General features: G+C 35.7%; 1 protein-coding gene across 1 annotated transcript in view; it reads left to right on the top strand.

The window, feature by feature from the left end:
- Positions 1-13,959, top strand: part of LOC149802746 (receptor-type guanylate cyclase Gyc76C-like) — a 409,761-nt gene that overhangs the window by 125,575 nt on the left and 270,227 nt on the right. Inside the window, exon 2 of the mRNA XM_089951308.1 lies at positions 4,329-4,400. The gene's annotated coding sequence lies outside the window, so the exon portion shown is untranslated. The remainder of the gene's footprint in view (positions 1-4,328; positions 4,401-13,959) is intronic.

Raw genomic sequence — 13,959 nt, 5'->3', positions numbered from 1 at the left:
AACATAATTGGAAAGAAATTGTAAGGTCAAAAATTGTTGGTCTTGAAAATAGCCTCTGGAGAGTTCGTATGTCTAATCAAGCAGATTTTGATAGATTCTCTTCGATACACGAATACTTACGACCTGCCTCAGTGTGGCAGTCGGCTAAAACTAGACAACACACTAAGGTATTTACATATGTAGCTAAACTATGGGCTGCTGTTCCACAAACACAGCTTGATATGTGTATTAGATGTGGGAATGTTTATACAGACTTGATACTTCATTGTTGTGTTAGTTGTCCTTATATGTCGAACTTTCGAAATTCTTTCTGGGATTTCCTTACTGATAAATTTCCCCTGAGCCTGCACATTACGTTATTTAATGCAGAAGATGAGCTGCAACTACAATATCTTTTAGGTAAAAGGTTACCATCAGGAGTAATCGACAAAGAAAACTCCAAGCTATTCGTCCTGTATGCAGCATACTTTGTCATGCAGTGTGCAGCCATCTTCTGTAAATAAGGTACTGAAACTTGCAACTTATGAGTTGACGAACACTTTGTTGATTGATATTGCGTAATAATTTGTATTCCAATATAGAACCTTTTTTTTTTTTTTTTTTTTTTTTTTTTTTTTTTTTTTTTTAAATATTTATTGATTGTATTCAGATGATTTATTCTTATATCATGTAATCTTCCATGGAAGGAAATAAAGATGATGATAAAGATGATGATAATAACGATTTGTATTGAATATAATAAATATATTTTTTATATTTGCGTATCTTACTTGACCAGATTTGTAACGATGAATTAAATAGACATTGTATTTACGTAACTAGACAAGTGTTTCTGTCACCCATTTCTTGCGCTAGCCATTCATAATGAAAACCATGACGTCTTTTGTCATGATAAAATCCGATCAATGATTAGATCAATATGTTTGTATTAGAACTTGCACAAGAGTTTGATTGTCAATAAAAGATTAGGGTTTAGAAATGACGTAGAACAATCTTATAGCTAGCGTATGGAGCAGTTTCTAGGAGTCAATGTTTGAATGGTACGTAATAATACCACACACACTAAAGTTAGACATTAATGGAAAGCCCAGTCTGTAATATTCCTATTTTGTCAGAAATATATTCATGAAACTAAACGTTTTTAAAACTTAGATTTCACGGACTAAACCTATGCAATAAAATTTTTAAAAAAAACGGTGACTTTACTATTGTCGTTTCTCCCATCCCCGCCCTTTTTTGTTTTGGTGATGCTCAGAAACGTAGCATGTCTTTTAGTAAACACAGTTTTTGACCTGGATGACAGATGTGCTTATGTTTTCTTAACACGAATGTCATCTTTGGATCACTTTTGCTTTTTCTGAGAGAAAGTACGTAGTTGAGTTGGCTGCCTAAAAGGTAAATTATGAGAGTTATAATCAGATACACACGAAGTCACTGTATGTATGTATGTATGTATGTATGTATGTATGTATGTATGAGTGTGTGTGTGTGTTTGTGCGTGTATGTGTTTGTGCGCACGCACGTGCGCGCGCGCGCGTGTGTGTGTGTGTGTGAGTGAATGTGTGTGTGTATGCATGCATGCATACATACCCATGCATGCATACCTTCCAGAGTTTTTTGTTGTTGCAGTGCTCTCATGTGAAATGAGGTGTCCAGGGTTTCTCTTGATCCCCGACAGGCATGCCGAAATATGCCTTGTAGGCCTCACACATCTTTGCAGCTGCTTCCACGTAGTATCTTTTCGCTCTTGTCTTGATAAATAGGGCGCAGATATAGCAAAATGCGTCTATTGGATACCTGCAGCCTCTTGGTGTCATCTAAGAAAAATGCAGATATGTATCCACTTGGGCAGCTGGAACTAATCTGAACTGGTGGGCTTAAGGCCCCTGTATTTATACTACTATTTATCTTACTGGCAAGTTCCAGAAGTTACTCCAAGTTTGCTCTGCATGGAATATATCTGGAATGTTCTGGTAAATAGGTACATTAAAAAAATATCACTGTCTTGGTCACACAAGTTTGTGGGGAATAATCGCCATTTCTATACTTTTGAGCCATAAGCATTAGGAAAACCCACTTTCTCCCCAGCAAATTTGTTTTGTACTCGGTGTGGTCAGGAGTGCTAGTGTATTCTTGCAGTTTTTACACGTCTTTTTGAGCGTCATAAGTGTTGTCGTGTTCTTGTCATATTCACTTGTCAAAGATCAGGAACGTTTTATGTGTTCTTGCCGTATTCACACGTCAAGGGTCATGAGTGTTTGTGTGTCCCTGCTAAATCAACAAGACATTTTCGCGCTAAAAGAGCCGTATCAGCACATCTTTACTCCGGTGGAAAACAATTGTTCTATCCACCAATTAGATCAAAATACATAGCAAGCAACGTGATTGTTGAATAAATTGCTCCGGAATGCTTCCCATCAGTGCTTTGCCATTATTGCATTAAAAATGATCAAAAGAAGGCAGCGCGCGATGTTTTCTAATGAATACCCTCTGCATGTACCACAAATGTGCATATGTTTATTTCAATAATTATTGCCATATTTCCGAAATGCACAGTGCATTTAATGCTCATCTTAAAATAGCTCGGTGCAAGCTATGTATCGTGTCTTATTTATCGTCTTGCACGATGCTTCCCAGAAATGTTATCCGTCTGTTGTAAAGTATGTAACATATTTCCTGAAGCAGTTGTTACGTTTTATAGCTGTTTTAATGCAGTATCAAGCATCTCCAGCTGGCTCCTTGCGACTAACAGCACCTTATTTACGTCGAAGGAGCTATGTTTACTCATGCTGATAAATACGCGCCATGTCGTGCTATTTGAAAGGGTGATCAGGTTGGATGAGAACAAACAAGTTGAAGGTCATTATGTGGTATCAACCAGTCAACAAAATCATATACTCCATGCAAATACCATAAAAATGTTATATGCAGAATATGGAAAGTCGATCCTTGAAGCCCTCATTCAAAATGGATTTATTGACTACATGTTTCTTGAAGGTCAAAGTCATGTTATACTCTTCTTTACCATATAATTATACGGAGTTTAAGGAGTTCGGTAGCAAATATTGGACTTATTAATTTCAAGATTACTAATATATGTGTATTAATTTTAGTAGATAACAGTTGACGTTAATAACGTTTTTCAATTTACTAAATTTCTCAGATTGCTTTTTACACATTTGTTTGATAATTTTTTTTTCTGCTAAAGTGTCCCCATGTTTAATATAAAAATGTCGTCAATTATTGAATGAAATTTTTAGATCTTTTCACGAATGTAAACCAGGAATGTACTGCTGTGGAAAAAAGGAAGAATGGCACACCTAGGATTAAAGAAAAGAATATATATAGATAGCAGATAGACCAGACGTTATTGTTTCACTTGGACAGTCTTGTTTAAATCAAAAACATATACTTGTATCCAGGAGAGTAAATTAAAACAGTTAGTTTATTATGAAACCCGTTAAAATATAGTTTAGAGGAAAATAATTCTTTTATAAATTAACCCAGGTAAAGTAAACTTATAATGGAGTATATGTTAAAGTGTCAAACTTAAATCCATTTCAAACGTACGCAGATTAGTGAGTGTTTTGAAAGGAAGGTATGCACAACTTTGTATATTCATTATGCCAACATTTAACAAACTTCAATAATGACATCACACCGTAAAGACTTCATAAATAAACTTCAATTAAACAGATACGTTTTGTTGCTAAATTATCGGGGATTTTATCACATGTTCTCGTTTTATTTTCATTTGTTTTTGAAGGAATTCTGAACAACACTTTACAATTTTCTCCTTTAATAACGAATGTAATCTTGTGTGTTTTAAACTTTATGTGATAGTGGTCTCCTTAATGATATTACCCCAATTTTCAGAATGAAAGTCTTTGAAAAAATTACAAGTAATATCACGAAATCATAACAATTCTTTTTACAATTTTGCTGAAGATTTGCACGAGCTTTTTGACAGGATGAGAACTTTACGGGACGACTATAAGTATGGTTTGTTTAACGCGATATCTCAAAATTACTCATTTTTTAAATATAATTTGCCACTAATGTTGTTTGGTTTTGAAAATATGATTGCTATGATAGTGTATTAGCTTCTGTCTGATGGTAATGCTAATAATTAGAGACTAGTGTGTATACCATGTCAGGCTGACTCATTATTAATGGTAATGTAAAACGCTGGCTTTCTTGATATTCAATTTATTGTACCTTTTATGCACTATTTGCGTTTGTTTCTTAAATTGGTTATAAGTAAACAAAACAATTTCATGTTCTAAAAAATTGATTTTTAATGCACAATTTACATTTTATTCTTTCAGATTCCATATTGCAAACTGGCAAGATCCAAATAAGGCCTAATAAACCAAAACTATCATACATAAGCCAACAAGGTAAGATGGATCATTTTTCTTTTGCAAACATCTTTCCGTAAACGAAGGCAAATATGCATAACTCAATTGCTCTCCACGTGCAGGACTTTCACAATCCATAAATTGACTTCCCAGATAAGGTTTGTTTTCTGTACATTTTCCGATTTCAGTGCAACCCAAGTCACCTGCCACCCACAGAGTTCTCAAGATTCCAAAAGGGTTATATTTCTGGTTCTTTTTATGATAATCAAGTTTTGTTGTTTTAGTTCTTTTACACAGTTGTAAAGTAACGTACGCACACACACAGACACACACACACACACACACACACACAAATACACACAAACACAAACACATAAAAAGTCGAGAAGTGCGTCAAGTTTAACAAACAAGACACCATCAAGGCATGACATCATGGGTGTCATATTTGTTTCTGATCTGAAAGATAAACACCCATATTTGTCTTTTTGTCTGTCAGACCTACCAAGAAATAGGTTGCGAGTTTGAAAGGGCATCCGATTTTTTAAAAAAAAATACTTTTTGGGTATTTTTATGTTCAAACTTTCCTTTTAACTCGCTCACCCTAATATTTTATTTTATTTGTACATTTATTTTTAAACTTTCTATTATCACTCCAGTTCTAGGACGAACAATAGCTAGTTGAATTATAAGATGGAATAAATGTTACTATTTGAAAAGTTACAAGTGTGAAAGGCATGTATGTATACGCCCTAATTAATTTGTTACAGTGCTAAAGACTGCATGAGGAGTGAAACACTTTAAGGTTTTTAAACATTTTAATACCAAAGGGTGAAGACATGAAGACACATACTATGTAAATAATAGTGGCTTCTGGTCTGTCACTAAATGTCCAAAGATAGTGTTCGGAGCGGGGCTGGGGTTGGTGGTGAGCGGCGTATATGTTGGAGTTCGTGGTATGTTTATTTTTTTTGGTAACTTCCGTTACATGATTTGATCCAATTTATTTTGTAATTTCTTTTTTCGAGGATGTAAGTTATACAGATTATCTTTAGTTTGATTTCGCCTACGTGACAGGGTCTATAAAGAGCGTCAAATTACATAGGATCTATACATTGATGCTTACGAATGTGTTGAAATTATCTATAATAATCCTAATAATATCACTTAATTCATCATTGGCTTACATCAGGGGTGCAAAACCCGTTGTCCCCGGGCCGGCCCGCGGAGGTGGCAAGTTAAAACAACACATAAATCTGGCCCGTGAACAGTAATTATACGAAATAAATTAGTGTTTGCGGCTATCTAGTGGTCTTAGAAAATGCAATCTATCTCTTAGCCGAAAAATGGTTGTGCACCCCTGGCTTATAGGGTTTGAAGAGTTCTAAAAGAATTCGGTAACTTCTCATTAGTTGGGCTATGTTAGACGAATAGGCAAGTTCGAGATAAAATTGATTGTAAGATCTTTCACATGGGGTATGTTGTGAAATACAGTCGTATTAGAAGGTGTGTATCAGCTGAGAACTGAGCAATTGAATTAATATTTTAGAGTTATCGTCATTTTATTGTGTTCAAAATATGAGTCTGCAGACGTGTTTTACATTGTACTTAGATAGTATTCGAGAGGATAAACATTTTTGTATAACATTAATGGAAATAGAAAGTGCTCATTATATGGATCATGATATATTTGTTCTAAAACTATTTTGAATTAGTCAAAGGTGTTCTGGACAAGGCCAGTTTGACAACGGTCCAATTAGTTGCGGACCTGTATCGGTTTTACAATTTGTACAGAACATTTCTTTAATCTGGACTTTCACTGACCTTTATCAGGATTATTTTCGTTTCACTTTTCATTCATAATTTTGATAATTAAATTATTTGCTAATCTTTACAAAACATATTTTTTTATTTTTCTGTTACTTAGTTTGTGACCATATAGTTTATCGAAGTGGCATTGCCATTTTTAAAAAGCGGGTAATCTGCGATGTTGACTCGCTTTTTGTTACTGAATTTGTTTTTGATCCATTCCCATTGATATTTAGAAATGCAATTCATGAATACCTTGATATGAAGATTTTTTCGGAGACAAGAGAATGTCAGGAATAACAGAGCTTTATATAAATGTTTGTTGAAAAATGGATATGATTCAATAGAATAAAAAAATAGATCAAGAGAAGATTGGATAGTCGATGTATCACTGTACCTGTCCGTAGATTAATGGTAACCAGAAACCAGAAACCAATGTTGTATTACAAGAAAAATAGCTAATTTAACACACATATGGAAGCAAAGTAGTGGAAATAGAAAATTGAACGATATGAACACCAGAGTTAAGATAAATCTGGGGTGATGGAAGCCTTGAAGAACCATCAGCAAACCATAAAATATGTTATGGATAATTCTTTGACGATTACTGATGTGCATGAAAAGTGATTTATGACACGATCGCAATTTCATTTATAACTCATAATGAAAAAGCAATTGAGAAGGAACATTAAAGACGGTAGGCTTGACGAGAAAAAGCTCTAATTGCGATACTCGCACATTTTTCATTATATTATCTTTTGGATGCAAATATAAATTGACACAACTGATGTAGCAAGCAACAACTTAATAATGTGCAACATAATACCTGATATATTGTTACAACGTAGGCGAACTTTTCATCACCAATGGAGTGTCAACGAACTTTCCACCAAAGCGGGCTTTCGGGCTAATTTTTTTTCATCATGACCATTGGAATATTTGAGAACTTTCCATCACGAGTAGAAAATCTGCTTCGTTATTAGCACACCACACAACGATATCGAATTTCTTACCAGCGAAGGTGAACATTTTTGTATTTGTGTATACACTATATATCATATTTAGATTTATTGCAGAATAAAGTATAATTTAGAGATAATGAAGGAGGAATCGACGTTGCTGTCAGTAACAGATGCAAAATACATGTGTTTGAAAATAAATGGTTGACGGATGAGTTAATAAATGGCGTATTATGTCATTATTAGGTCTCACTGGATAGCTTCGTATTTTGACACCTCCCTAATGTTTAAGGTAGAAGGCATGAACCTAATTATCACAAGCCTAGCATTTATAAATTCACGCAGAAGCTAAATATGTAATGTGGTTGAGATTTACTTTGAGTTAGGCTTGGAAATGGGTTGGCTTGTTGGTGACTGCCTGTGACAGTTAGACGAGCATTGGAGATCAAATGTGTAACTTGGGCTGCAAATGAGCAGCCGACTTGGCTTACGTATTTACATGTGTCTGCTACAGTGCTAAATATCTAAAAAATCAAGATGGTTGAGGGGTGATGAAAAGTATGCTCAAGTGTTATAGTACTAGTGAACTTTATTTATGCATAAGGCACATACTGATTCTTAATGCTGCCTTGTCACAGGAAATTATTCAAAATAGCTCTTTATTGTCAAAAATGAATGTAAAATTTAGGGGATGGTGGCATTGTTGGTTCAATATAAAAGCCATCAGTTGCATTAGGAATTAACCTGATTGCCGCAGTCAAAATCTCACATGTATGCTTTCTGCAAAAATCATTAGTTTGTTTTTATTTGTACCTTCAGTTTGAAATTATTCTCATTTTTCTGCAGTAGGTCATTGTCGGATGAAAATTCACCACATAAACTGACCAGTGAGACCTTATTCCACTCCACAAGTTCTTGATTTTATCATTCTTTGCTACATTTTGCCTGTTGAATTTCATTCATTGTTTTAATTGATAACATCGGATGCGTTCAAAGAGCAAAACAGATGTGCTTCAGCATAAGACTGTTGGCATGATTATGTAATCAATATTTATATAACACGTGTTAGTAATGCATTTTATAACGTACGTTCGTTTTATATCCCGACTCCAAAATGGACAAGAAATGAATGCAAGCTTAATACGAAGGATACAATGGCGAAATTACCTTCACGAATTAGGAAAGACTGCCATTCCTAATTCCTTAACGCCGCATACAAAATTTACAAATTAACTACGATAATATAAATTAAATGCAACAGGACATGGTGACTATTATATGTTTATACCATTATAGTGGTCTAATATTTTCATATGAAAGACAATGGAAATACCTTTATTACCACGTTTCACATCAGCCAACGTATACCGCCTTGCAAAACAGATAAGTCATTTTTGATGTTGACGAGTAAGGACTCAATACCTTAATCGTGACAAGAATTCAGATTTGATGGTAAAATACAAAGATTTGTTGTCAAGTGCCAGATGCGGGTTTTCTGCCGATGTTTTGGAAACGAAATGACATAGGTAGAGTATTAGACAATGGGAATACGTTAGTATTGTCAGTCAGTTAGGATAATGAACGGACTGTCATTTACATATTTAAATATCTCTTATAGCTTTGAGAGTAATAACGAGTAATAACGAGTGCAAAGAAACAGTTCTAAATAATTAGGATATTCAAAGTAATTGACAGCAATTACTGTAATGGATCCCAAGGGATAACCTGAAGTGGAATTAATTGCCTTATATATTCCTTATGAATAAGTCGAAATATGTCTTTGCATTTTGATAATTAGTACGGAACTTAAGAAACTTTGGAATTTCCTGGTTACTCTGTGGTAAATAACATCCACAAGCGAAGACACGTAAATGATAACTTGCAGTGACTGGGCCCTTTGAAACCATAGCCGCATGGATCGTCCTTCAAACATCAATAACATTCTAAGAGCATTGATACCTGTACATACGTTACATAAATTTGTTCGATATCGACAACCATTTACTTTATATTATTATTGTAGAACTTTGTATAGCGCCCAATCTTTAGAAGCTTTAAGCGCTCTACAACATTAGACAACACCTATAACATAAAAAACATAAATAATGATATGATTACAAAAACCAAACACCATGAAATTAGAAAACATAAAAAAACATGCTAAAAATATTTAAGGTAGGAAACATTATTAGGTCTTTAAGTTTGTTCTTGCAGTCGAAATAAATAAGTTTTAAGAGCACTATTGAATGGGATCACTGAGTCTTTTTGCCTAAGTTCAATGGGCAATTCATTCCACGTTGCTGGGCCCTGGTATGCAAAAGAACGTTGTCCATATGACTTCGTTTTCATAGTAGGAACGTATCTTGCTGGTGTGTACACATGGGTGAGATCGGATAGGTATGTTGGACTGGAGTCCGTCAGTGAAACGTAAAACAGAGAACAAATTTTGTGTTTGATTCTGGATCGTATGGATAGCCAGTGTAGGGTACAGAGCAGCGGGGAGGTGTGCTCTGATCGTGGTACTCTAAGTATGATCCGAGCAGCTTTTTTTTTTGAACTTTTTGAAGTTTCTGGAGCAGATATTGAGATGAACCAGACATAATTAAGTTACAATAATCGAGTCTTGAAAGTACTAATGAACACACAAGTGTTTAAGTGGCATCAGCTGAAAGATATTTGCGAATGGAGCTGATGCGTCTCAGCTCAAGATATGCAGCCTTGCATATGTTCATGACATGTTGGTGCAATGTGAGAGTATTGTCCAGAGTAACACCTAGGTTTCGTACTGACTGTGTGAATTTAATGTTGGTGTTGCTGATATTTATTGTCTGAGGTAAAGGATGTGAATGAGAAAGTCTTTCTGTTATGATCAGAATGGCCTTATCATCATTCATCTGCAGCTTGTTACATGTCATCATTGATTTTACATCAGAAATGCATCGTTCTACACCTTTGATGGTAGCATCAACTTCACTTGGTGGCTAGATTTATATATTTGGGTGTCATCAGCGTACAATAGGTGAGACACTGGGTGATGATCTATAACACTTGAGAGACGTTGAGTGTATAGAATGAAGAGAACAGGTCCAATAATAGATCCCTGTGGAACACCAAAACATAGATTAACTGGGTTGGAGTGTATTTCATATGCAGGCACAATTTGTGTCCTGTTGATCAAGTAGGACTTGAACCACATTAAGGCTGTATCATGAATGCCAAATACATGCCGGAGACGGTGAAGTAATATATCATGGTCTATTGTGTCAAATGCTGTCGACAAATCAGGGAGGGTGAGGACTGTACTCTTTCCGCTATCCAAGGCAGAGAGAATATCATTAACTACTTTGAGAAGAGTAGTTTCAGTACTGTGGCAAGGGCGATATGCAGATTGTACATTGCTAAATAGACTATTTGAATTCATATGAGATACAAGCAGGGTTAAAACAAACTTTTCTAAGATTTTTTTATATGAATGTGAGATTATAAACTGGGCGGTAGTTCTTTAACTCGTTATGGTCGACTGTTGGTTTCTTCAGCAGAGGTTTTGTACAGGCAATTTTGAAGAATAATGGGAATTTCCCGGATGAGAGAGAGGTATTAATTACATCAGTTAGTGACGGCAATACTGGATATAAACACTCATGCAGCAGTGATGTTGGAACTGGATCAAGTTCACATGACTTTGGTGCACTCTTCATCAGGATTGTACGTACGAAATCCATAGAGACAGGTTCAAATGCTGCTAATGGGTGCCGCTGAATGTCTGTATCCCAACTTTATGGTGACGACGAGTCAACTGAAATTGTGTTGTCAAGCTTGTCTCTAATGGCTTGTACTTTGTACTTTGTCACAGAAGAAATTTGCAAGCAGGTCCAGAAGGTCGACTGGAGAGAAGGTAGTTGGAAGTGGTGTACATTTGTTCCTTGACATTAGCTTGTTAGTAATTTCGACGAGCTCATTGCAGCTGGAACATTGCATGATCTTAGTACTGTAGTGGGCTGATTTCGCTTCATGGACTATAGTTTTGTGACATTCTTCTTAGCTACGTCATAGATTTGCTTATGAATAGTGCGTCTGGTGGAAAGCCAAAGCCTCTCAGCTTTACGGCGGTCTCTTTTAGCATTGCGAAGCTGGTCCGTAACACTGCTATACCATGGAGAACACTTTTGAATTGATACTCTGCAATTGGTAGCTGGGTCATGTTTGTCGGGCAATGAATTCAGGCAGTTATCAAGTTGTTCTGCTGTAGGAGGTAAGCAAGTTGTTAGGTTTGATTGGATGTCATGCATTAGTTTGGTTTTATCTGTCATACGGAGGTTTCTCTTAGTATCACATAAAGGTGGAGGGTCAAGATGCCATATAATGCAGAGGTGATCTGATGCAAGTTCGTGGGATAAAAGGGGTGAAAGTAGAATGTAATCATCAGGTCTGTGAAGAATCCAGTCAAAAATGTAACATGTTTATGGGTGGGTTGGTTAACTGACTGTTTGAGGTTGAAAACACTAATGGAATCTAGGAGTTTTGATGTGTTTGGATTTCCGGGACCGTCAAAGTGAACGTTTAAATCTCCAAGAATAATGAGGTTGCCACCTACCGAATGTCCATACTCCAGTAGAATCGGAAACTGCTCCAGAAAGAGAGATTCAGTCGGCTTGTTTTTTTCCTACTAGGAGGAGGGCAGTACAGGCACAAAAAAATGGACTGACCTTTGCTCCAGTGTGAGTGTGGTTTGGGCTAGTTCAAACGATGTGTGGTAGAAATTGAAAGTTGTGGTGTTGTTAAGACGTTTGATCATGGAGTGTTTAGTGATGACATACATTCCACCTCCACGCCAGTGGCGAGGGAACGACTTAATGGAGTAACCAGTGGGTGCTAGATTCGCGCACTTGGGCTCATCGCCTGATGTTTTTAACCATGTTTCTGTCTGGATAAAGACGTCGATATTCTGGTCGTTGATAAAATTAACTATTTCTGCGCGCTTTTCCGGTGGTCCTCTTGATTGGGCATTGAATAATGCAATACGCAGAGGTATCTCTTGGATAGTTGACACAAAGGTTGACGATTTGTTTGGAATTTGAATTAGGCTGCCTAAATTAACGGTCGAAGTTTTAAATTGTTGAGCCGGAAAGGGCATAAGGGAGATAACTGGAAATATTCTTCTTGTTCTACGCCGGCCAGTTTTTAAACAAGGTTTCTTTTTTCGCTTCTGTTTACATTTATGTAATGATGAATGTAGTCCCAGTTCGTTTAGTCTAGAGCACAATGTAGTGTCAAGAGCCAAGAAGTGGTCATTTAAAGCAATAAACGGGTTGACTGGCGAGTTTCACGTGATAGCGGTTTGTTCAACAATAAAGGAAGTTGTAGCAGTGGAGCAATACAGCTGAGAAAAAGCCTAATTGTTCTCGTTTCCAAAAGAAGGAGATGAAGAACACATACGAACTGAACATTCAATACAAGATGAACAGAATAACATAGCCGAAGACAGGTAACAAGCACATATATCATGAAAACGGCACAAAAGACGGAACAGCTGCTTCAAGCCGGTTAAGCGATAGCGGCAATCACCATGGCAAGGCGATGTGTTCCGTTTACCCGCAGACCTGGGTTCGAATCTCCCTAACTTTATGATAGTATTTATAGTGTTCCAGCTAAACATGAACATCCTGCCCAACAGTTAGCTCCCCTGTCAAATTCATCATGCCTTTGGATACTCTTATACAATTTTAAAGTGCCCCGATTATTCACTTCGAAATGTAATTCTGTTCCGGCACCATGCTCTTGGCCGGTTTTGCCATAGCCATGCAGTTGTTTTACTTCGGTTGTTATCGTAATTGCTCATTATTGATGAGCGCGCAATCACCACAGGAATGCCTACAGCAGAGTTCTTAACTCATTCGCAAAGACATGATCTAAGCAAAAATAGAAATCGACAGAATATTTTCGGTAATTGCATTTTATTTTCAATTTATTCATAAGGTCGAAATGTTTAATTTATCGCTGTTTGTTACGGCTATCGTTGCACCGTCATCAACAGCCGTTGTCTTGGTAAACTAAAACCGTTTATGTTGGTATGTGTTGATTTAAAGCATACGAAGACGGAAAAACTACCTTTTTATCTAGATAATCTTACTGAAATGTAAATAAAAGACATAATTATTGACGAGCAGTATCTCTCAATTTAATTTAATGTATTCTTTTTAATTTATACTCATCGTCTAGTCATGGTACGCTTAACTCTAATTTATTCAGAAGGCACGATATATAGATGGACATATTTCTTTCTCAACGTCAGTACGATGATTTCCTTTATAATGAAATTAACATATCAGAGAATTAGTAGATTGAGATGTCAACAAAAAAAGTAACTATTTTTAAAAAATGTTATTTTATTTACATTATACAGAGAGAAAAGTTATACTTTAAGTTTCATGGTTTTAATTTTTATGAAATTAATTATCTTGTTATAATATATTGTTTGGAACATAAGATCATTTCTTCTTCTTCTTCTTCTTCTTCTTCTTCTTCTTATTATTATTATTATTATTATTATTATTGTTATTATTATTATTATTATTATTATTATTGTTATTTTCAGCGCAGATTTGAAACTTCCGAATTATATAAATATTATTGGAGCATGAAGAGTAAAATGACCATTTGTATTTGTTTAAGATTCTCTCAAAATGAACCTATCAAGGGAAGTCAGGAAAGATGAGAAGCAGTAGACCCAGAACCTATACCCATAAATGAAGAAGAGTCCTAGCTTTTAATTACATATTGACCGAAATAGTGCATAGTTCAAGTAATAAATAATGTTGAGTTGAGGTTACTTA

This window comes from Sinohyriopsis cumingii, chromosome 3 (genome assembly GCF_028554795.1).
Source record: "Sinohyriopsis cumingii isolate HCF-2022 chromosome 3, ASM2855479v2, whole genome shotgun sequence".
Taxonomy (NCBI): Eukaryota; Metazoa; Mollusca; class Bivalvia; order Unionida; family Unionidae; genus Sinohyriopsis; species Sinohyriopsis cumingii.
Note: the sequence above shows the minus strand (reverse complement) of the source record. Positions and strands in the feature narration are given on the sequence as shown.